The sequence below is a fragment of the Gymnoscopelus microlampas genome, assembly GCF_963454915.1.
Source record: "Gymnoscopelus microlampas genome assembly, chromosome: 4".
NCBI lineage: Eukaryota > Metazoa > Chordata > Actinopteri > Myctophiformes > Myctophidae > Gymnoscopelus > Gymnoscopelus microlampas.
In genome coordinates this window covers 49,690,412-49,716,203 of record NC_139941.1, presented here as the reverse complement: position 1 = coordinate 49,716,203, position 25,792 = coordinate 49,690,412, and the positions used below count along the sequence as shown (strand labels likewise).

The following is a 25,792-nucleotide window of genomic DNA, read 5'->3' as shown; positions in this document are numbered from 1 at the left end:
ACACTGTATCGAACGTCATTTTCGGTTCGATTTCGATACGTATCGAGTATCGTGACACCCTTAAAGGGCAAGACCACTTTGGTAGAGGTTTGGGTTGTGTAGTTACCTTGCCACGATGTAACTCCAAAGGTGGGCAAGAAATCAAAAACAATTGCTCCTTTGATTAGAAATTGATAATTCAAAATACGCTCCCCATTGACTTACATTGTACGGTAAAACAGCTCTCAAAGTCACTCTTTTAGCACAAAAACAAACGCAAACAAAGTTGATTCAGACAATATAGAGCATCACCAAACCCAGTACTGTTTTTTTTTTTAAATAAAAATGTCAACTTCCTGTTGATTTTGCCATTTTTAATAAGTAGAAAAGCTGGACTGGATCCATGGATCCGGATCCAGATCTTCAAATAGTAAAATCAACAGGAAGTTGACATTTGTATTAAAAAAACAAACAGTACTGGGTTTGGTGATGCTCTATATTGTCTGAATCAACTTTGTTTGGGTTCATTTATGTGCTAAAAGAGTGACTTTGAGAGCTGTTTTACCGTACAATGTAAGTCAATGAGGAGCATATTTTGAATTATCAATTTCTAATCAATGGAGCAATTATTTTTGATTTCTTGTCCACCTTTGTGTGTGTGTGTGTGTGTGTGTGTGTGTGTGTGTGTGTGTGTGTGTGTGTGTGTGTGTGTGTGTGTGTGTGTGTGTGTGTGTGTGTGTGTGTGTGTGTGTGTGTGTGTGTGTGTGTGTGCGCGCGTGCGTGTTAGTGCATGTGGTTGTGTGATGGAGGGTGAAGTCTTCAGTGGGTGAAGAAGATTTTTGGGGATTTTCCAGAGTCATACTGTAGCTGTTTTCAACTTGGTGTCCCTATTTATGACATGTTACTATAGGCTAAAATGTCCCAAAAAAATCCAAAAACGTTTCACAAACTATCGGAAAAGAAACACTACTTCACAATTAAAAAAAATAATACCAAAAATAGCTATACAGTACATGCTCACAATAGTGTCACATCGCAACAGCCAAACTGAGGGACTTTATGTAAAAAAGCTAGCCATGGTTCACATGACGCTTGTCTGTCATGAGCGTCATGGTGGAATTTCTGGATTTAGCACTTTCTCCATTTACAACCCGTACATGTATAGTGTTTGTTCAGTAACCGTGTTAAATAGCTCTATATTGTGATAGTAATCATTACTATAGAGTGTTTGTTCAGTAACAGTGTTAAATAGCTCTATATTGTGTATGGGCACTCTCTCTTGATTGGCTGAAATTGGCAACCCACCTGCAGTGAAATGTAAGAGAACATGAGGCACAATGAGGTTTTCTCATTCCTTTATTGATATTGTGACATTCCATTCAAACCAAGCAAATTAAAGCCAAAATCTAACATCTGATCTTCAAACCATTCATGATCAGGGGCCCAGATCCCAGGGGGGAAGGAACGGATAGAAACACAACAGTGGAGCTGAAAAACGGAAAGATAAATAATCACCTCAGACCACCCTAGAGGACCAGGTCCACCCATCACCTCAGACCACCCTAGAGGGTTTAGGTCCACACATCACCTCAGACCACCCTAGGGGATCAGGTCCACCCATCACAGGGAAATAGTGATGTCATGATGATTGTAACACATTAATTATCACACATTATAAATGATTACATAATAAATGACTCATAGTCAATTATAAAATAATAATACCTTTTTCAAAAACATGGTTGACTGACTTCCATTCAGATGGATATTAATATTATATATGTTATGAAGAACTCTGATTGTGATCATTTATTTAATGTTTCAATATAGTGTAGAACTGAAATATTATGTTTGTGTTTTCTAACGACAGAAACTATACAAAGTAATTTGATGAACCGCCCACAGTAATTGGGACTCCCTCTTCCTGGCGCCTAAACCCTGACCTTTAACCTCACATAAACTTTGTCTATAAACCTAACTTTAACCCTAACCGTAACCTCACCTCAAAACCACGTCAACCTTTGCAAAACACCGGGAAAACACAATCATTATCATTAGCCTTGGCTAGCTAATTAGCATTTTTAATTGTTTAAAGGACACATTTGTGAAAAAGGTTGATGATGTCATCATTGTGCTGCTGTTATGAGTATTTAAAAGCTGAATGGACACACATGTATTTCCTCCTCTCTCCACCAGGGATGACTCTCTGCTTCTCTGAAAACACACCCAGGTGTTCTGTGAAAAGACAATAAACCATTAAGAATCAGAATGTATTAACACTATACCATATATATGTATATAACACTTTAGAATAACCTTCCCTTATAATAGTAAATTAATCATTCCAAAATTATTAGTTAATGTGTTATTCATAACTTGTTAAATGTGTGTTAATGGTTAATAATTTAATGATTTAAAACTATGCTGTAAATGGTTAATAGATCATGAACAATTTATTAGTAAGGTTAGGTTTATAGACATAGTTTATGAGAGGTTAAAGGTCAGGGTTTAGGCGCCACACCAAAGGAAGAGGGAGTCCCAATTAGTGTGGGCGGTTCATCAAACTGATGAAACCCCCCCGCCCCCCCCCCCCCCCCCCCCCCCCCCCTCATCTAACCACATTGTCAGTGTTGTCTGATAACAAATCATTTGATTATTAAATTTGATTATTAGATTCATTATTATAAGAAATTAAGCAGAAGACACATGATAATGTGAATTCACGCGACCGGGATGGTTTACCAGTTGTTTCACTTCTTACACAAGCATGTTGTTTTGTGTGTGTTTTCTAGTTTTATACACTTTTATACATAAACAAAAAGAAAAACGTTAAGTAAAAATAAAGAGGAAGTGAACCTGGGTGTGTGGGAGGAGTCTAAAGATCGTCATTGCTTGTCGGCACCAGAATACGACCTGATAGAAGAAGAAGAGAGACAGTTAATACACACAAACAAATGAATCCTATGTACTGTATTGTGTGTATTTCTCCATAAAATGCATAATTGTACACACAATAACACAATAACAAAACAACACAACAACATTAGGGTTCAGTCATCAAAATTAATGTGAACATTTGACTCTTATTTAGGACTAAATGTAACACTGATGTATTAAAGCTAAATGTGACAAAATAGAACACACTTTGACTTCTAACTAGGTCGTCTAAACTGGTCTAAACCGGTTAAGGTTCTAAACCAATATAAACCACTTTAGGTTGTGGCTTTACATGTTTGTTTGTTTGTTTGTTTGCATTTCTGTGAGGGTTCCACATGTCATGTGATCCTCTGTTGATCTGACCTCATTTCTTCCACTGGTAGTATAATAATTAATGAAAACATATTAATTAAACATGTTAATTAAACATGTCAATCACCTCGTTTCTTCCACTGGAAGTAGATGAATCCAGACAGGAACAAGACCAGACCCAGAACCAGACCTGATGCTCCCATGGCCACCTTGTTCTTCACTGACTCTGACATGGAGAAATCTGACAATACAAATATGTCATATTATATTATATCATATTATATCATATTATATTATATTATTACAGTAGATTAAAACACCTTGTTCTTCACTGACTCAGACATGGAGTCATATGACAATAAGCTACAACAACCAAACACAATAAACAATAAACAGACGACACAGTCATTGTGAGTCTGTTCAGTAATAATGAGTCCAACCCTATTGGTCCAGTCCTTGAGGAGTTTGTCACCTGATGTGACATGTCCTTCTTAGAGCTAAATACATCCAAAACAAAGGATATGATGATAGATTTTAGAAGACATGAATCAACCTTTTACTATGATGATTATAAACCAGGCTGTGGAATGTGCAGAAAGTATCTTGGGACAGAGTCATAGACTCAGAACTGTGAGGCAGTTTGTAAAAAAGAACATCAGCGCTTGTTCTGTTTTAGAAAACTGTCTTGTTTTCACAGTGATAAAACCATGATGACTCTTTGATCTGCTTTTATCGAATCAAACTTGTCTTTGATCTGTTTTTTATGAAATCAATTTGGTCTTTTATCTGTTTTTATCAAATCAATCTGGTCTTTTATCAGCTTTTATCAAATCAATCTGGTCTTTAATCTGCTTTTATCAAATCAATAAGCTCATAGCGCGACACCGAGTGCCGCGCTATGAGCTTGTAGATCTGCTATTTTTGAAAAATCTTGAACATTTTTGCAAATGTTTGAATATAATTTATGTATATATTTTTTCAACACCATTTTTAACTCAAACATTTTCTTCTGGAACAACATATTTTGATGGGGATCAGCGGCCAAAAACATATCAATTTGTGGGTCCTTGACAAGAAAAGGTTTGAGCACCACTGATATATTTTTTTCAGAAAAATGAAGACATATGTTGAGAGACATTTGACAGTTACAAATGTTTGCCTTAAAATATTTATATAGTAAAAGATTTGCACGAATGTTCACGATTTTTCAAAAATAGCAGATCTACATGCTCATAGTGCGGCATGAGCGCTATGAGCTTTTATATCTGCTATTTTGACAGTAGATTACAGTAACTGACCCCAGTCCATCTTGATAGGTGCGGTCAGGCTGGGATGTTCCACCATGCATGTGATCTTCTCTCCTGATCTGTAATACACACACACACACACACACACACACACACACACACACACACACACACACACACACACACACACACACACACACTGGTAGTACCAGTAGAGGTGTCTATTAGTTGTGTATTTCTATGTATAGGTGTCTGTTAGGTGTGTACCTGGGTGTGTACTCCAGGTAGGAGTGGTACTGGTAGTACCAGTCTCCATCAGACAGCTCATTGGTAGAGGAGAGACCAGAGGTCAAAGGCTCTTGACCTATCCACCAGGTCACCAGGATCACTTTAGGATAGAAGTCGTAGCTGCTGCACCTCAGCATGTGAGTGTGTTCACCACGACGAGGGGGAGTCACTGACTTCAGTCTCACTTTGGGCTCCACTCCTAAAAAAAGATGATGATGATTATTATTATAACTATATTTAGTTGCTGCCCTCACAGAGGTATGACACCCCCATATCTTCAAGACTCTTCTCCCTTCTCTAAAACACCCTGGACAACGCTCCACATGTCCTAGACTCTTCTCCCTTCTCTAAAACACCCTGGACAACGCTCCTCACGTCATTTTTGGGGTGAACTACCCCTTTAAGTGTTTAAACCATTAAGACCTGAGGCCGATTTTACAAATGTCTTCTAAATCCAGTTTTCTGAAAAACTATTGTTGCTTTATCAGTAGCTCTCAAACTTTTTCATGTAAAGGACCACCCAAAATGCCGACGCCCATCTCAAAATACTTTGTTCCAGGGACCCCCAGAAGCAAAGATTTGAGTTAAAAATGTTAGCTTGAAAATAATATAAATATATGAATTTACACACATTTTCTTGATTTAAAAAAAATAGCAGATCTACAAGCTCATAGCACGGCACTCGGTGCCGCGCTATGAGCTTGTAGATCTGCTATTTTTTAATAGCCAAAGTGTAAAGTAATGCTTTTTAGCTCAAATCAAAATGTAATACAGATGCTTCTTCAGATCTTAATGGGTTAAGAGGATCTGAAATGTTTGTCAGCAGATTAAGTCATGTTTTATAATCATTATCAGATCAATATTAACACCATTAATCATCTCTGAATAGAATCATGTGATTTCATGTTATAGTTTATGAGGTGATGAGTGTTGAGTGCTGCTCTGAGATCAGCTCACCTCTCTTGTTCAGAACAGAGGAGTAGTCAATCTCAATGCTGGGTTTGCAGAATGCCTCTCGTTGTGCTCTCATCCCAGCCAGTAGTGTAGTCTTTATTCCAGCGCTCTGCGTTCTTCACACCAAACTCAGTGTATCCAACAAACTGATCTACTCTACTGTCCCACCTGATGATCTCATCACCATCGAAATGATATGACTGTATGTACTGTATGTCCTTCAGCTCACTGGAGTTAAACACACAGCGGAAAGCCATATAGTACACATATCCATCTGGAAATAGACAATTAAAAATGTCATTAATGTTCAGTTTTATTATCATCTGTATAATATCAACACTAGGCTAACTGCCCCCTATCGGCCAAATATGTCACTACATAGTCTAAAATAGGTTCAGGATGTGAAATCTGGCATTAAAATGTTTAGAATGTTTATTGAATATCTTAAATACAATGAGATTGAGCTACACGGACTCTGTCTGTCTGTCTGTCTGTCTGTCTGTCTGTCTGTCTGTCTGTCAGTCAGACCCCATCATGTATTTCCAGGATAACCCCTTTTTATAACTACTATATATAGGCTATTTTCAAACATTTTAGTACTTTTGGTACTTTAAGTAAATTTTGATGCAAATACTTTTGCACTTTTACTCAAGTCATTCTTGAATTCAGGACTTTTACTTGTAACAGAGTACTTCTAGATTGCAGCATTGATTATTTTACTTAAGTAAAACATTTGAGTACTTTTCCCATCAGTGACTCTAGTCAGCAAACAAGGTAAATAGTCACATATAGAGAGTTCAAACCAACCCCCCAAGGTGATAGGCCACGCCCACCCCCAGCCGACAGCAGATCTACAAGCTCATGAGTTTTTTTTGTATTGATCATAAATGAAACAACCATAAAGTAACACACTCTACCATCCTTCAGTGGTGGAAAAAGTACTCAAATGTTTTACTTAAAAGTATCAAAAATTGCAATATAGAGAAATACTCTGTTACAATTAAACGTCCGGAATTCTAAATGTACTTGAGTAAAAGTACAAAAGTATTTGCATCAAAATGTACTAAAAGTACAAAAAGTAAAAATACTCATTATACAAAATGTCCCATTTCAAGTCTTGAAATGTATACAAATCTTTTGAAAATAGCAGATCTACAAGCTCACAATGCATCAAATCTTGATTAGTGACGCATTGTGAGCTTGTAGATCGCCTATTTTCAAATGGCCTATAGGGCTGAAGTGGTTACTGTATGATTTGTAATAATAATCAAAATCTACAAAGTAACTAGTAACTAAAGTTTTCAAATGATTGTGTGGAGTAAAAGTACAATACTAAAAGTACAATACAAGTACATACTAATGCATAGATTTGTTAAAAAAAATCAAAATAAAGCACCTTGAGCACATATTCATGTTTACTAGAAATACATATTATTTAGAAAACATTTCACCATAAATGCTTAATATACATGTTTAAACATTTTAATTAATGTTAAATATATTCAACCGTTTTAGTTCATAACTATTGTGTTCATAGTATTCATTCATGTACCTTTCACTGGTGGTTTCTTCAAGGCAGTGCGAACGGTGTCCAGGCCGGCTTTGCAGATCGCCTGCTGACCCAAAGCATAACCATAAGCTCCTGCAGGGTAGGTCATATGATCTACAAACGGAGGCTGAGGCTCCACCACCTTCCCTTTGTTGAAGTCTGCGTACATCATCACTTCACCATCCAGTGCATATATGTTCTCTTTATATGGGTCTTTAACTGTGTCTGAACAGCCAATGACATTAATGTCCTCATGGAACACTGGAAATAAAAGAAAGATGACATTAAATTCAACAACAAACTTCTTCACAGTGACAATAACACATAATCATCATCTATATCCCAACAATACAATCAGAGAGCCGTGCGCCTTTGGAACCTCAACCACTAAGGAACAACTCACGGCCAAAGCACTGCTCCATTTTACTCCGAACTTGCTACAAAAATCGCTCATGCAAAAGTATATTTAAGTAATTCTACTTAATTTTCAACCTTCACATGTGCCTCCTTTTCTAATAATCATAAAGTGTCATAAAGTGTCTGCTCGCAATTTACTTCCGGGTGGTCAATCTCACTAGCCAATCATCATCTGCGAAACAGTGACCACCCTTTCACGTTGCCACGTCCGTTGCCACGTCGCGCTGACGTGCGCGAAACAAGCGCTGCCGTGCGCACTATGCGAACGACACCAAAAGCGCCAAAAAATCCGCCGACCATTGCTTATACAAAAAGTCAGACCTGGCAACGCAGCCTACGCCAATCATGTGTGAGAGATCTACAAGCTATGGGGCAGAGACGCCGTGTGCCATGCACCGTATCTTAGCAACAACGAAAACGCTCACTCTCATTGGTCGTGTCACGCTAAGAGCAGTTTCCAGACAATGGCATCTCAGAGAGCTTGCTCAGTCGCAGCGACGACGTACAGGACGCTGTGATATTTAGCATGTAGCTAACGCTAACGTGGTTGTCATGCCTGCAGCGGCTGTGCAATCACTTTGTCAACAATGCACGTTTGTGCGGTAAATGTTATTATTGCTGCTCCGTTAGTCCATTGTAGATGGTGTATGTTGTGGCAGATCTACAAGCTCACACAACGCCTCACGTTGAGAGGCGTTGTAAGCTTGTAGATCGGCTATTTTCAACATGTTTGCCTCTTTCTTATATTATTTGACAATGTGGCCAATGTTTTATAGTATAGTTTGTTGACTACTTTTGTTGCAGTAATGGTCTTTTCCTTTACTTTAGCTTTTTTATTGTCTCCGCCAGGCCGAGGCCCCTGTCCGTCCGTCTGTGGATAGCTAATCTCCCGCATCGTTGGCTTGATCGCAGCGCAACTGTGCACACACTCCCTGGATGCCAATTCAGAACCTCTGCCCCATTTCTTTCACATGGCCCTGTTATAGTGCCACCAGGAGGGCGCTTTTTGCAAACACATTTTCTCACAGTACTCCTACATATTTTGTCCTAACATCACGCAAATCGATACACAGTATCTCTATAGTCATTAAAAAAAACACGGTCTTTCAGATTTTTCATATTCCATCCTGATTGACTAAAAATGGCTTCCAAAGTTTCCAGGACTGCTCCGTTTTGACCAAAATGCCTCACATTATGAACACAGCATGCACTTTCCGTGCAACTTTGCACCCACATTCCCACTATGCCGAGCAAGAAATTCCACTTGAGATTTTTCTAATCAGCCTCATGGTGGCGCTATAACAGTCCGATTTGTGTTTTTACCTATAACTGCACAAATCTGTGTAAAACTTTGTATGTGCACTCTCTAGAGGTCAAGGAAAAACCTTTCCCCTGCATTTTTCACATCTACCTTTTATAGCGCCACCAGGAGGCCGACTTATGTACAACATATTTCTTTACATTACTCCTTCCGATTTTATCTACATTTCACGCAAATCGGTACACATGATCTCTATAGTCATGTGATCAAGACGGATCTGTTTAATTCACATCTAAAGAATCAGAATCAGGTTTATTGTCACATCACAGGTTTACAAGGTAAAACATTTTTTTTTTTGCACAAAATGCCGCAAATCATGAATGCAGCGTCCGATTGTGGTCAACTTTGCACGCACATTCACACTATGTTGAGGAACAAGTGCTACCATTTTAACATTGGCCCTTAGGTGGGCCCCACCTAGGCAATTCTATGTGGGGCCGAGGTGGTTCTTAACTGCGATGCCCATGCGGGCTATAAGTAGCTTCTACCTGGCCCTTAGGTGGGCCCCAACTAGCCACGTTTATGTGGGACCAAGGCGGGTCCTAACTGGGTTTGCCCATGCAGGCTTTAACTGGGTTCTACCTGGGCCCTAGGTGTACCCTAACCAACCAGAGTGCAGTGCCCATCGCTCCAAATGTTGTGACGTCAGGGCTCTCAATACTGCACATTGGTGGAGGAGGAGGGGCCGCAGGGCGACCGCACACATCGCTGAACCAATGGTAGCCCACGGATGTTTCCTCTGGAGATTTAAAATCTGCCCCTCTATGCCACATATCATCCGCGCTACAGGGTCTTCACTGACCGAGCCACGGCCCCACTGGCCCTCATGACGCTACGCCACTTATATGCGCTGCCAAGTGGCCGCGGGCGCTACGTGGGCGTGGCGGCGGGCTAGACGCTTCTAGTATATACAATTTGAATCCTGCGCCATGTCGGTTGTCTGTAACGTTGTATGTAGCCAGTGTGACGTCATATGACATCACGGTCGTGACATCACGATGAGACACGCCAGTGTGACGTAATCTCACGACAGCATGACATCACATCCTACCTATAAATAGGTAGGATGCACCAGTTCGACGGCTTCCATCCTCAACACAACCCACGCCGACGACCCTTTACACAAATAAACTGCTAACTTCATCTCCTGCGATTTCAACTATCTTTTCACATTGTACACCACTGCACACTCCCCACAGGTCTGCCATACCAGGTCTGAGTAATCACAAAGTGGGTTTTGGTCATTGGAGAGGTGATGCACGTCACCTCTTTCTGAAGTGGGTACTTTCAAAGCCTGCCGTGGATTTAGGAGAGCACAAAACTCTCTCTCACACTGTGAGGTGCCTGTAAGGTGGCACTGCAAAGTGAACGACGCGTCACGCTAGACGTTCGGGCCGCGTAGCGGCCCGAACTTCTAGTGTTAAACAATCATGTTTGCAGTGGTGGAAAAAGTACTCAAATATTTTACTTAAATAAAACTATCAATACTGCAATTTAGAAGTACTCTGTTACAAGTAAAAGTCCGGAATTAAAAATTTACTTGAGTAACACTAACAGTACAAAATATTGCTATAAAAAGTTATTTAAAGTACCTAAAGTAAAAGTACTAAAATGTTTGAAAATAGCAGATCTACAAGCTCACAACGCGTCGCAATGCGACGCGTTGTGAGCTTGTAGATCTGCTATTTTCAAATAGCCTAGGTATAAGATAGGGCTAAAGTGTTTAATGTATTTGTTATAATGTTATAATTTATATCTGTAAATTAACTAAGTAGCCTACAATTAATTAAGTAACTAGTAACTAAAGTTTTCAAATAATTGTAAAAGTACAATATTTGCTTGTGAGATGCAGTGGAGTATAAGTAAAAGTACTGGAAATTGGAAATACTCCAGTAAAGATAAAGTAAGCACCTCAAAATTGTACTTGAGTACAGTACTTTAGTAAATGTAATTAGTTACTTTACACCACTGCATGTTTGGTTCTTATATGAAGTGAAAGGTTGGATATTAAAAGTAACTTCCTGTCAAACGTTTTATTCACTGAAACAGATTCAAATGTTTATTTTTGTTTTGCATTTTATTATGAAAGTAATTCATATAGAATGATTTATTTCATGATGTCACAACAACAGTTCCTAACATCTGTTTTAATGTTTATGTATTTGGACCAACATTCAAGATCCAATACTGTATATACAGGTAGTAAAAGGTGTGTGTGTGTGTGTGTTTGTGTGTGTGTGTGTGTGTGTGTGTGTGTGTGCGTGTGTGCGTGCGTGCGTGCGTGCGTGCGTGCGTGCGTGCGTGCGTGCGTGCGTGCGTGCGTGTGTGTGTGCTCGTGTGTGCATGTCATTTGTTTGTATTGTGCATTGTTCATACAATTTAATGTTATATAATAACAGTAGATATAAATGTATATATTATATAATAACATAAATATAATGTACTTACTTCCTGGGATCGCTTTGACATGAAGTACAGAGGAGAGGATGAGGAGGGTGGCTGTAATCTTCATCATCACTGATCAAAACTGAACTGAATTTAACAGATGAGAATAAACAGATCAGAATAAACAGATGAGAATAAACAGATGAGAATAAACAGATCAGAATAAACAGATGAGAATAAACAGATCAGAATAAACAGATGAGAATAAACAGATCAGAATAAACAGATCAGAATAAACAGATGTTTACTGAAAGAGAAGTTCTGGAGTCTGAAATAGAATGAAGGAGGATCTGTTCTGTAGTTTAGAAGAATCAGCCAATCAGATTAAAGATATGATGTTACATCATCTGTTTCCAAGAAGACGACAGTCTTAATTATTGCACATCATGAACAGTATATATTTGCTGCTCATGCACCTTATGTCTCCTCATTTACATGCTGTACCTTATGCATCTTATGTCTAACCTCATGCACATACAGTATGCACATATCTTTGTTTAATTCATCTTTTATTCTCTCCTTACCCCCCCCATCCCCGTCTTCTTTTCTTTCTGAAAATAACTAAAATGGAGCTGCACAAAAAATGATTTTACCCACATATTTACACCTTTAACCTGTGATGAGACAATATAGATGATTCTGATTATGTTGAAGAGGAACACAAGAAAGAAAGAAAGAAAGAAAGAAAGAAAGAAAGAAAGAAAGAAAGAAAGAAAGAAAGAAAGAAAGAAAGAAAGAAAGAAAGCGGGACAACTTGAATCAGAAAGTAAAATATCTGGTCACTTCAGAAGAGAAAACCCAAATAAAATGCTGGAGCACTCCACTGGTCTACTCTGTACATATGTATTATTATGCAGGGTGACAAGGGGGTGTGGTCTCTGAAGACCATATTCAGACGGCGGCCATTTTGCTATTAAGTTAATGAAATGCCACCCCGTTTCTTCAATGCAAAATGAAAAAATGGCCACCATGTGAATATGGTTTATTATTTACAATTCCATAGTGTAAAATAATACCAGTCAGAGTTCCATTTTGTCCCCCCCCCCCACCCCGACAAAATCTTGCCCCCCCTACTGACAGAGGCTAACATCGCTGTGTGTGTGTGTGTGTGTGTGTGTGTGTGTGTGTGTGTGTGTGTGTGTGTGTGTGTGTGTGTGTGTGTGTGTGTGTGTGTGTGTGTGCGCGCGTGTGTGTGTGCGTGTGTGCGTGTGCGTATGTGTATGTGTGTGTTCAGCGTCACTGGTAAAATGCTGTTCAGGTTCATTAAACATCAATCCAAGCCTCATTACATCTCACTGCTGAAACCATCAAATGTCTTTAAAAACACACTGGTCATGTGATCTGTGTGTGTGTGTGTGTGTGTGTGTGTGTGTGTGTGTGTGTGTGTGTGTGTGTGTGTGTGTGTGTGTGTGTGTGTGTGTGTGTGTGTGTGTGTGTGTGTGTGTGTGTGTGTGCGCGCGCGTGTGCGCGCGTGCATGTGTGTCATTTGTTTGCATTGTGCATCGTTCTTATTTGGTTTTATATAATAACAGTAGATATAAATGTATATATTATATAATAACATAAATATAATGTACTTACTTCCTGGGATCGCTTTGACATGAAGTACAGAGGAGAGGATGAGGAGGGTGGCTGTAATCTTTATCATCACTGATCAAAACTGATCTGAATTTAATAGATGAGAATAAACAGATCAGAATAAACAGATCAGAATAAACAGATCAGAGTAAACAATGCTTACTGGAAGAGAAGTTCTGGAGTCTGAAAGAGAATGAAGGAGGACTCGTTGTTTAGTTCAGAAGAATCAGCCAATCAGATTAAAGATATGATGTTACATCATCTGTTTCTGGAAAGAGGACAGTCTGGATTATTGCACATATCATGTATAGCTGCTGCTGATGCACCTTATGTCTCCTCATGTACATACCGTATGTACATATCTTTGTTTAATTCATCTTTTATTCTCTCCTTGCCCCTCCCCCGTCTTCTTGTCTTTCTCTTTCTGAAAATAACTAAAACGATGGAGCTGCACTAAAAATAATTTCACCCACTTCTTTACACCTTTAACCTGTGATGTGACAATAAAGATGATTCTGATTCTGTTGAAGAGAAACAGAAGAAAGAAAGAAAGAAAGAAAGAAAGAAAGAAAGAAAGAAAGAAAGAAAGAAAGAAAGCGGGACAACTTGAATCAGTAAGTAAAATATCTGGTCACTTCAGAAGAGGAAACCTAAATAAAATGCTGGAGCACTCCACTGGTCTACTCTGCACATATGTATTATTATGCAGGGTGACAAGGGGGTGTGGTCTCTGAAGACCATATTCACACGGCGGCCATTTTGCTATTAAGTTAATGAAATGCCACCCCGTTTCTTCAATGCAAAATGCAAAAATGGCCGCAATGTGAATATGATCTATTATTTCCAATTCCATAGTTTAAAAATAATAGCAGTCAGAGTTCCATAGCTTTTTTGTCTCCCTCCCACCCCCCTCCAACAAAATCTTGCCCCTCCTACTGACAAAAGCTAAAACTGTGTGTGTGTGTGTGTGTGTGTGTGTGTGTGTGTGTGTGTGTGTGTGTGTGTGTGTGTGTGTGTGTGTGTGTGTGTGTGTGTGTGTGTGTGGTTGGTTGAAGCTTCTCAATGGAAACTCTCCAAACTTTAATTTCACTTCCTGATTCACTCAACAGCCAATCAGGATTATTCTTTTATTAAACATCAGCAGTTACTAGAGAGAGAGACATGTTGATGTGAACAACCTGACAGACTGACTGTACATTTATTTATTTATTTATGCATTGTTTTATTTGACTCGCTTTGACAATGTAAACATACTGTATCATGACAATGAGGACACTTTGAATCTATCTATTCCATTTCACAGTGAAATGAGCACCAACAAAGGTTAAATAAAGTTAGTTTAGGACTAATCAAGGACTTGTTGATCTAGGATTTGTTTTAATTAGAGTTTTGTTGCACCACTTCATTTTGCGTGCGTGCGTGCGTGTGCGTGTGTGCGTAAACACAGTAACATCTAATTAGTCTACTTCTGACCAATCATACCTCTCACCTGAAACAGTTAATTGGCTATGATAGCCATGGACAGATTAAAGTGAAATGCTTTAATCCCCCCCCCCCACAATAGCACAAACGCATAGCCTGACACTCAGCCTGAAGGTTCATTTTGTTTCACTCCATTATTGTCTCCACCAGGCCGAAAGGCATGACGAGAGAGTATGTTTTGCACCCTGTCTGTCCGTCCGTCCGTCCGTGTGTCTGTCTGTGAACAGCTATTCTCCGGCACCGCAGGCCCGGCCGCTGCGAAACTGTGCAAACACACTCCCTGGATGCCAAAGCCGAACATCTGCCCCGAATTTTTCAGATTGGCCTGTTATAGCGCCAACAGGAGGCCAATTTGTGCAAAACACATTTTTGGATATCACTCCTACAGATTGTCCAAACCTCACGTAAATCGGTACACGGTATCTCTATAGTCATGTGATCAACACAGATCTGTTCAATCTTCCATATTCCATCCTGATTGGCTAATATTGGCTTCCAAAGTTTCCAGGATTGGTTCGTTTTGAACAAAATGCCTCAAATTATCAACGCAGCATTTTTCCGTGAAATTTTGCGCGCACATTCCCACTAGGCTGAGGAAGAAATGCCACTTCAACATTTTCAAATCAGCCTCATGGTGGCGCTATAACAGGCCGTTTCGCGTTTTTACCTATAACTGCACTGATCTGTGTGAAACTTTGCATGCACACTCCCTAGAGGCCAAGGAAAAACCTTTGCCCAGCATTTTTCACATCTCCCTTTTAGAGCGCAACCAGGAGGCTGATTTGTGCAAAAAAAAAAAAAGTATATTACTTCTACAGATTCTGTCCACTATATCTTAGAGGTAAATATTATACTTTTACTCCACTACAATTATTTGAAAACTTAAGTTACTAGTTACTTTGTAGATTTAGATTATTATTAGAAAACATACATTAACCACTTCAGCTCTTTTACTTTATGGCCAAATAGCAGCTCTACAAGCTCACAATGCGTCGCGATGTGACGCATTGTGAGCTTGTAGATCTGCTATTTTCAAACGATTTTTATACATTTCAAAACATTTCTGCATAATGAGTACTTTCTACTTTTGCTACTTTAAGTACTTTTTGATACCAATACTTTTGTACTTATACGCAAGTAAATTTTGAATTACGTACTTTTACTTTTACGGAGTACTTTGCAGTATTGATACTTTTACTTAAGTAAAACCGTTGAGTACTTTTTCCACCACTGCAGTTGAGTGATTAAAAGTACCAGAAGGACTCTGGAGTGCTGGCTATTGCTTTATTTACGGCTCGTATAAGCCTCAGGGAGCTGAACGCCCCTGCCTTACATAGTTTCGGGGTCACCCTTGGGCAAGGCGTAGCACCCGTTAGCCCCCCCCCCCCCCACCATCAGGGTTACTAGACTACTGCCTTGTAGTGAGGCTCTGGAAGGTCAAAGGCTAAGGGACCTCCCCTGACAAGAAAAGGGTTGAAGAAGTTGCGCTCTCAGCAAACGACAAGATCATTCCATGTAATGTATCAGACCTGATGAAGACCCTTTGATCATTCCATGTAATGTATCAGACCTGATGAAGACCCTTTGATCATTCCATGTAATGTATCAGACCTGATGAAGACCCTTTTGTTCAGAACGTTGTGCTAACTTATTAATACATGTTCTACTGGGAGCTACCAGTGTGTGGACCTCCTCTTCTTTTTCTATAATGTGTGTATTTTGGTTCAGCACCTGATACGTTTTTTTGGGATGTGCGTGCTTCCTTCTGAACTCACAACACACACACACACACACACACACACACACACACACACACACACACACACACACACACACACACACACACACACACACACACACACACACACACACACACACACACACACACACATACACACCCCACAGTAACGCACGTCACACACATATACACATCACGGTAGAGATGTATTTATTTTTAAACACAAATAGCTGATGCACAAGCTCACAACACGTCACGACGCAAACTTGTATATCTGCTATTTTCATTATATTTGAAAACCAATGATGTTATTAAAATCTAACCTATATTTTATTATACATTAAATCTATTAACCCCTGCATGTCTTGTCTCTCGTGTCTCAGACAGTAACCGGCCGCGGGAAAACGAAGGGGGCGTGGCCTGATGGCGGCGGCCAATAGCAGCAGCGACGAGTTTGACGAGGAGGAGGGGGGAGGCAGCCCAGCCTCCTAACGAGCCCTAACGAGGGGGCAGGGCCAGAGCAGGAGGAGGATTCGGAGGAGGAGGAGGACTCTGACGATGATGAAGACGAGGATGAGGATGATGAGCGAGGGGGGCGGGGCGGAGGGGGCGTACCATCCCGCTGACTACGACAACCTGCCCGTTTCCACGGAGATCAAGGAGCTGTTCCAGTACATCACATGGTAACGGCCTAGGCTATTCATAAAAAAATAGCAGATCTACAAGCTCATAGCGCGGCACCGAGTGCCGCACTATGAGCTTGTAGATCTGCTACTTTTTTTTTAATCGTGATAATTTGTGCAAATCTTTGAATATGTATTTTTTAAAGCAAACATTTGTAACATAAACCTTTGCTTCTGGAGATTCTACAAATGTCTTCTAAATCCTAACAGTTTTTTTTTTTTTTTTTACGTATGTTGCTATATATCAGTCGTTCTCAACCCTTTTTCATGTCAAGGACCTCCCAAAATTATATGTATTTGTCCGCGGACCCCCTCATCTCAAAATATTTTGTTCCAGGGACCCCCCGAAGCAAGAATTTGAGTTAAAAATGTGTATATATATTCAAATATTTGCACACATTTCAGTTTTTTTCTTCAAACGAGCCAAAGACATTTTAAGTGACACAGATGCGTTCCCAACAATGCAAAGATTTGGAGAGACAGCGAGATCCAAATCTGGCGGTGGCGTGCGCCGCGGCGGCCGCCGCATCCACCACGACCGCCACGGCGGGTGGCGGCCTTCGTGGCGGCCGCCACAACCGCCGTGGCAACCGCCGCGTCCGCCAGATCCCCCGCCATAACCGCCGCCTCCGCCGCGTCCGCCAGATCCCCCGCCATAACCGCCGCCTCCGCCACCGGCGCCGCGTCCGCCAGAACTTCCGCCACCGGCGCCGCGTCCGCCAGATTTTCCGCCATAACCGCCGCGTCCGCCAGAACTTCCGCCACCGGCGCCGCGTCCGCCAGATTTTCCGCCATAACCGCCGCGTCCGCCAGAACTTCCGCCACCGCCGCCGCGTCCGCCAGAACTTCCGCCACCGCCGCCGGCCGCCTCCGCTGTGCCCGCCAGATCCTCCCCCGCCCTTCTGGCACGAGTGCCAAGCAAGCCTCTGCCAGCCTCCGCAGACAGAGCAAGAAGTTTTTTCCGTGCGTAATTACGCACGTGTTCTGCTCTCCCCCCCCCCCTCTACACCGATAACTCTTTGCCCAAAATAGCCGATCTCCAAGCTCACACTCCGCGCATATAGTCAATAAGATGGTTATTATTATTCATATTATTATTAGAATGACAAACAGTGAATGTCTGACGGACAGAAAGCCTTCTCGAATGATGCCCCGTGAAAATAGCCGATCTCCAAGCTCACAACGCCTCACGCTGCAAGGCGGTCTGTCTGTCTGTCTGTCTGTCTGTCTGTCTGTCTGTCTGTCTGTAAGTCTATCTATCTATCTATCTATCTATCTATCTATCTATCTATCTATCTATCTATCTATCTATCTATCTATCTATCTATCTATCTATCTATCTATCTATCTACAGTGTCGGCCCTATGGGGGGGCATTGGGGGGCAATGCCCCCCGCAGGTTAGACTTTGTGCACCCCCAGTTCAGATTGGCCAGATTTTTTAATTAAAAAAAAAAAAATTAAGCAGCGCAGCGCAGCGCAGTATAGCCTGCCTTTTTTTTCTCCCGCTGTGGAGTCTGTGCCTGTGGAGATGCAATGCCGACATTACATTAAAGACATTATAATGCTATAATTGTATTTGTTGTTGGTGCATATAGGGGCAAGGTAAATTAACTGAATTAACCGAAATAGAGTTACAAAGCACCCCAAAAATAAAATATCCATCCAATAACCGTGTGTGTGTGTGTGTGTGTGTGTGTGTGTGTGTGTGTGTGTGTGTGTGTGTGTGTGTGTGTGTGTGTGTGTGTGTGTGTGTGTGTGTGTGTGTGTGTGTGTGTGTGTGTGTGTGTGTGCGCGCACACAGACAGACATCTTTCCTCTACAAATGAGACTAACAAGTCAGTCGAATCCCATGCTATGAGCTTGTAGATCTGCTGTTTTTGAAAGCATCTCTCTGTCTTGCGCGTAATTACGCACGTAACTGTCTGTCTGTCTGTCTGTCTGTCTGTCTGTCTGTCTGTCTGTCTGTCTGTCTGTCTCTCTGTCTGTCTGTCTGTCTGTCTGTGGGTAAGTCTATCTATCTATCTATCTATCTATCTATCTATCTATCTATCTGTCAAGAATTACATTTCTCTCTATGAAGCGATATCAAGCGAAAATAAAACTTCGTATTTGGAAGGTTTTCTGGCCGACATCTGCTTGTGTGCGTGCGCTCACCACCGTGATGGAGTGTCTGTCTGTCTGTCTGTCTGTCTGTCTGTCTGTCTGTCTGTCTGTCCAATCCAAAACAGCGTGTGTGTGTGTGTGTGTGTGTGTGTGTGTGTGTGTGTGTGTGTGTGTGTGTGTGTGTGTGTGTGCGTGCGTGTGCGTATGCGCATGCGCGAGCGTGCGTGCGTGCGATGCGAAGCGTTGAAAGCTTGTAGCCTAGATCTGCTATTTGCACATAGCCTAGGTATAAAATAGGGCTAAAGTGGTTAATGTAAGTCAGTCGAATCCCATGCTATGAGCTTGTAGATCTGCTGTTTTTGAAAGCATCTCTCTGTCTTGCGCGTAATTACGCACGTAACTCTGTCTGTCTGTCTGTCTGTCTGTCTGTCTGTCTGTCTGTCTGTCTGTCTGTCTGTCTGTCTGTCTGTCTGTGGGTAAGTCTATCTATCTATCTATCTATCTATCTATCTATCTATCTATCTATCTGTCAATAATTACATTTCTCTCTATGAAGCGATATCAAGCGAAAATAAAACTTCGTATTTGGAAGGTTTTCTGGCCGACATCTGCTTGTGTGCGTGCGCTCACCACCGTGATGGAGTGTCTGTCTGTCTGTCTGTCTGTCTGTCTGTCCAATCCAAAACAGCGCGCGTGTGTGTGTGTGTGTGTGTGTGTGTGTGTGTGTGTGTGTGTGTGTGTGTGTGTGTGTGTGTGTGTGTGTGTGTGTGTGTGTGTGTGTGTGTGTGTGTGTGTGTGTGTGTGTGTGTGTGCGTATGCGCGAGCGTGCGTGCGTGCGAAAGCTTGTAGCCTAGATCTGCTATTTGCACATAGCCTAGGTATAAAATAGGGCTAAAGTGGTTAATGTATGTTTCATAATATCGTAATATATGTCTGACAAGTAACTAGTAACTACATTTTTCAAATAATTGTAGTGGTAGTAAAACTACATTATTTGCCTCTGAGCTGTAGTGGAGTCGAAGTAAAAGAATTGGAAATAGCTCAATTAAAGTACAAATACCTCTAAAGCTACTTAAGTACAGTAGCCTACTTAAGTAAATGAGTTAAATTCCAGCTGTCTTTATTATTATTATTATTATTATTATTATTATTATTATTATTATTATTGTTGTTATTCATATATATGTCATGCTATTTTATTATTAATATATGTTATTATTGTTATTATTATTATTATTACCCTTATGACAATTATCACTATTAATATTATGATTATTATTCTTTTTATGGGGGGGGGGGCGGGACACCACTTTGGATATAATAATAATCATCATCTGCATAAGATAGGCTATACGTACTTTTATGGATACTCAGAGAGAGACAGAGAGAGAGAGAGAATCTGACTATATAGTGGTTAATTTAATGTACCTGTTCATTAATAATCATCGTATTAATCTTAACACTGACAACAGATACATTGAAAATATTTAATATTATTTCAAATACACAACACACATTTTTTTTTGTAGACATGCATTGGAAAATACAGCCTAATAGCACAACAGCAAATGAGATGTACACATGTATCCATATTGACATGAAACGATGATTCATTTACCAAAGTCACATTGTAAGCGTGGGATCACTCGATGTACATTATACAAAACCAGCACAGCACAATAACACTCTATCAAATCTAAATAAAAAATCTATGGATAACAAGGACTTTACACAAATAAAAATCATGCCATTGGTATGACATTCAAATAAACCCCCCCCAAAAATCCAATAATTACAAATGATGTTTCATCAACCATGTACATTTTCTATATCGGTGTTTGCACTCTTTGACTTGGCTCGTAGCTTTCAGTATGAAATAAAATACAGTCTTGGCAAAACATAGTCCAGTCCTTTCCACGTCACATTTTTGGTCAATGTTGCAAGATGGATGTAGCTGATAGTAATAATCCAAATATTACTAGATCAATTCTGTTATATTAGTTAGGCACTTCATTAAATCAACACTCAGAAAGCGAGCAGTAGGCATTCATCATGGGAGTATTCAACAGTAGGCTACGTCAGTGGTTCTCAAACTTTCTCATGTCAAGGACCCCCAAATTGACACTTAATAGCCCGCAGACCCCCATTTGAAAAGATATGCCAGGGACCCCTATAAGAGAAGATTTTTACGGCTCTATAGCAGTGATTCTCAACCATTTTAATTTTAAGGACCCCCAGTTTGACATGCATTAGGGCTACGGACCCCCATTTAATGGCATTTCCATCTCTGGGACCCCAATTTATATTGTAAAATCAATGTTAATTTAACTCTGAGAGTGTAACGGGTCCATTTGGTTCCATTTGTACACTCTCAGAGTTACAGACCCATAAGGGTCCATTTGGTTCCTATCCATCATTTAGCTGGGTACCCCCTGGAACCCCCTCAAGTACCCCTGGGGGTCCCCGGACCCCACTTTGAGAACCAACGGGCTACGTGCAAATAGCAGATCTAGGCTACAAGCTTTCAACGCTTCGCATCGCACGCACACACACACACACACACACACACACACACACACACACACACACACACACACACACACACACACACACACACACACACACACACACACACACACACACACACACACACGCTGTTTTGGATTGGACAGACAGACAGACAGACAGACAGACAGACAGACAGACAGACACTCCATCACGGTGGTGAGCGCACGCACACAAGCAGATGTTGGCCAGAAAACCTTCCAAATACGAAGTTTTATTTTCGCTTGATATCGCTTAGAGAGAAATGTAATTCTTGACAGATAGATAGATAGATAGATAGATAGATAGATAGATAGATAGATAGATAGATAGATACATAGATAGATAGATAGACTTACCCACAGACAGACAGACAGAAAAACAGACAGACAGACATTTGTTTTGATCATTTCAACGGGGCATCAGTTTGTCATTCTAATAATAATATGAAGAATAATAACCATCTTATTGACTATATGCGCGGAGTGTGAGCTTGGAGATCGGCTATTTTGGGCAAAGAGTTATCGGTGTAGAGGGGGGGGAGCAGAACACGTGCGTAATTACGATATTATGAAACATACATTAACCACTTTAGCCCTATTTTATACCTCGGCTATGTGCAAATAGCAGATCTAGGCTACAAGCTTTCAACGCTTCGCATCGCACGCACGCACGCTCGCGCATACACACACACACACACACACACACACACACACACACACACACACACACACACACACACACACACACACACACACACACACACACACACACACACACACACACACACACGCGCTGTTTTGGATTGGACAGACAGACAGACAGACAGACAGACAGACAGACACTCCATCACGGTGGTGAGCGCACGCACACAAGCAGATGTCTGCCAGAAAACCTTCCAAATACGAAGTATTATTTTCGCTTGATATCGCTTCATAGAGAGAAATGTAATTCTTCAAAGATAGATAGATAGATAGATAGATAGATAGATAGATAGATAGATAGATAGATAGATAGACTTACCCACAGACAGACAGACAGACAGACATTTGTTTTGATATAATTTCAACGGGGCATCAGTTTGTCATTCTAATAATAATATGAATAATAATAACCATCTTATTGACTATATGCGCGGAGTGTGAGCTTGGAGATCGGCTATTTTGGGCAAAGAGTTATCGGTGTAGAGGGGGGGGGGGGAGAGCAGAACACGTGCGTAATTACGCACGGATAAAAAACTGCATGCTCTGTCTGGTCGGGACCAGGGGCTGTGGAGGCTGGCAGAGGCTTGCTTGGCACTCGTGCCAGAAGGGCGGGGGAGGATCTGGCGGGCACGGCGGAGGCGGCGGTTATGGCGGAAGATCTGGCGGACGCGGCGCCGGCGGCGGAGGCGGCGGTTATGGTGGAAGATCTGGCGGACGCGGCGGAGGCGGCGGTTATGGCGGAGGATCTGGCGGACGCGGCGGTTATGGCGGAAAATCTGGCGGACGCGGCGCCGGCGGCGGAGGCGGCGGTTATGGCGGAAGATCTGGCGGACGCGGCGGAGGCGGCGGTTATGGCGGAGGATCTGGCGGACGCGGCGGTTGCCACGGCGGTTGTGGCGGCCGCCACGACGGCCGCCACCCGCCGTGGCGGTCCTGGCGGACGCGGCGGCCGCCGCGGCGCACGCCACTGCCACATTTGGATCTCGCCCCTCCTGGAGATTTGAGTTACAAATGTTCGCTTTAAAAAATATATACCATTTCTTTTTAAATAGCAGATCTACAAGCTCATAGCGCGGCACTTGGTGGCTATGAGCTTGTAGATCTGCTATTTTTGAATAGCCAAATAAAATGACACAGATTCTTGCCCGTCTAAATGGGCTAAATCAGCACTGAAAGTTTCTCAAACACTTGCAATTGTAGCCTCCAATAAAGGTTATAATTAAAGACCTATTTTCTATATAAAAACAAATCGTCGTATAGTCTCATTAAACTCCCCAATCTGATTGGATTATATTAAATATATCATGAGTAAATTCATACAAATTAGAGGTGCACAATATTTTTTTTTTTTTTAAATATTTCTTCCCCGTTTCTCAATCTTTATAAAAATTGGCGCTAGAATGATGACATTATACAATATTGTATTGTATAAAACTGTCTGTCTGGTTGGGAATACTGTTGTTATTCATGTAATGTGAATGACTTGGTTATCTTTTCCCCTTATAGTGCTGTCTTACAACAGCTTCTGAGGATTTGTTCCCAGTATGGTATTCATTTTAACATAACGTATAACGCCAAGAAAAGTATCATTATGATGTAAAGAGGACACAACAGGCAGTATTTCCTCTCACAGAGGATCTCACAGATGATAGAGACATCCATAGACTGTGTTGCAAAGTGTAGAGATGTGTGATTTAGAGGTGTAGTTAGATGTTGTTCCCACTGGAGGGCACAATACACTTTTTACCATAGATATAGAAACCTAGATACCTCATTGGCCTCTGCAGTTCGTTGGAGCAACTCGCATCGCGGCCGCCATTTTAGCGTAGGATAACGGACACTCAAAGTGTCTACTGGCCAATCACAGCGCTCACAGCGCGTTGACTACTGGCCAATCACAGTGCGTCTTTTCTAAGACCTGTCAGAATCTAGTTGTCCCGCCCCCAGCTGCCTCTGATTGGCCTACCGAACGCCCCCTTCTGTGACACACGCGGAAGCTTCAGGAAAGATATCCTACGCTAAAATGGCCCGCGTGATACCATAGCCTCAGAGCCGAAGGAGGCGTCTACCTTTATATGTCTATGCTTTTTACACTCTATATATTCAGGAACTGCTTCCTGTTCTGTAAGCGTCACTTCCTGCCAGGTGGTTTTGTTTGGTTGCTGTGAAGAAGAACTTCTGGTATGAAAACACAGAATAATCATCATTTATTGTACGTTTCCATAATACATCAGAGCTAATGAGACATTAGAGTCCACAGACCAAAGAGAATTCTGTTTACATAACATACTTTATTTGCTTGTTTGAGTCCAAATACTTGATAAAAAAACAACCAGTGGTTGTGTTAATGTTGTGTTAATGTTTTAAACGTACTCTAGTGTCAACACTGTATTATTTTACTGATGTTTATGAAGAGGTTTAATGCTAACCAAGATGCTAAGCTATAAGCTAGCAAGCTAGCCTTGGTTAGTGAGGCAGCAGCAATGCATAGTGAGACATTAAAGGGTCATTCTGCTTATTTTGTGACATGAAAACCATTTGGTTTGAGTGTCTTGAGACACTAATGGTTTGTTTTAGCTACAAGTACCTGGATGGTTATACTTTACATATATTAAATACATTTAGAGATGGTTATAATTTACATATATTAAATACATTAGAGATACAAATTAATGGTTAAAAGGGGAATATATTAAAATGGTGTATTAAAAGGTTGAGAATAATTTATAGTATAGTTAAAAGTTAAATTATTAATTTTTAAAATAATCCATGCGTTAATTTGTGTTGTGATACTGACCAAGATATTGACCATGATATTGAGCATGATACTGACCATGACTATACATTATTCCATTATATTTGAAGTAGGCTACTATATCCTTAGTTAAGTTGTAAGATATTATGAAGAAGAAAATAAGTCAATGAGGTCTCATAAGAACAAAGAAAGAGAACAGAATAATTTACTATTCTGCTCTTTGTGCAGATTGTGTTTTTGACAACCCAGGGAGTGTGAATAGTACGATGGTGGAAGGGGTGTGGCCAGCCGTAGGACCCGCCCACAGAGGATATCTGACCTGCTTGATTCATCTATACAGGTAAGACCCTGAGTAGCAGTTCTCCACCTCTGTCCTAGTAGTAGGACGTTTGTCTCTGTCAAAATGGCCGCTAGTCCAATTTACATTTGGAACCAAACACTGTAGAAAAAACATTGAACGTATTATTTCCAACTAAATTAGGGGATGCCCTTTCATTTGGTGATACTTTTGAGATCACCAGAATTCATGAACATGCGTTTAGATCAAGGTCAAAGTACAAATTCACCCACAAATGAGCAATCAGTTGAACTTTGCAATTGAACGCTTGGGTGGGTGGTGTCTCTGAGGTGAATTGACTTATTTAATTTGAGCTTGTCAGTGTGTTTGTCCTTGTGACAGATGTGGTGCCAGTTATGTGTTGTTTGTGATGGTCAGACTACTGGGAAGGTCAGCCTGGAGCTGTTTGATTGGACTG

General features: G+C 41.0%; 1 pseudogene across 1 annotated transcript in view; it reads right to left on the bottom strand.

The window, feature by feature from the left end:
• The window catches only part of LOC311042950 (H-2 class II histocompatibility antigen, E-S beta chain-like), a 93,706-nt pseudogene that overhangs the window by 47,475 nt on the left and 20,439 nt on the right, over positions 1-25,792 (bottom strand). Inside the window, exons 4-8 of the transcript XR_014602877.1 lie at positions 5,721-5,991; positions 4,743-4,962; positions 4,527-4,594; positions 3,356-3,469; positions 2,836-2,892 (exon numbers count right to left, since the gene is read on the bottom strand). The product of XR_014602877.1 is annotated as an H-2 class II histocompatibility antigen, E-S beta chain-like (transcript). The remainder of the gene's footprint in view (positions 1-2,835; positions 2,893-3,355; positions 3,470-4,526; positions 4,595-4,742; positions 4,963-5,720; positions 5,992-25,792) is intronic.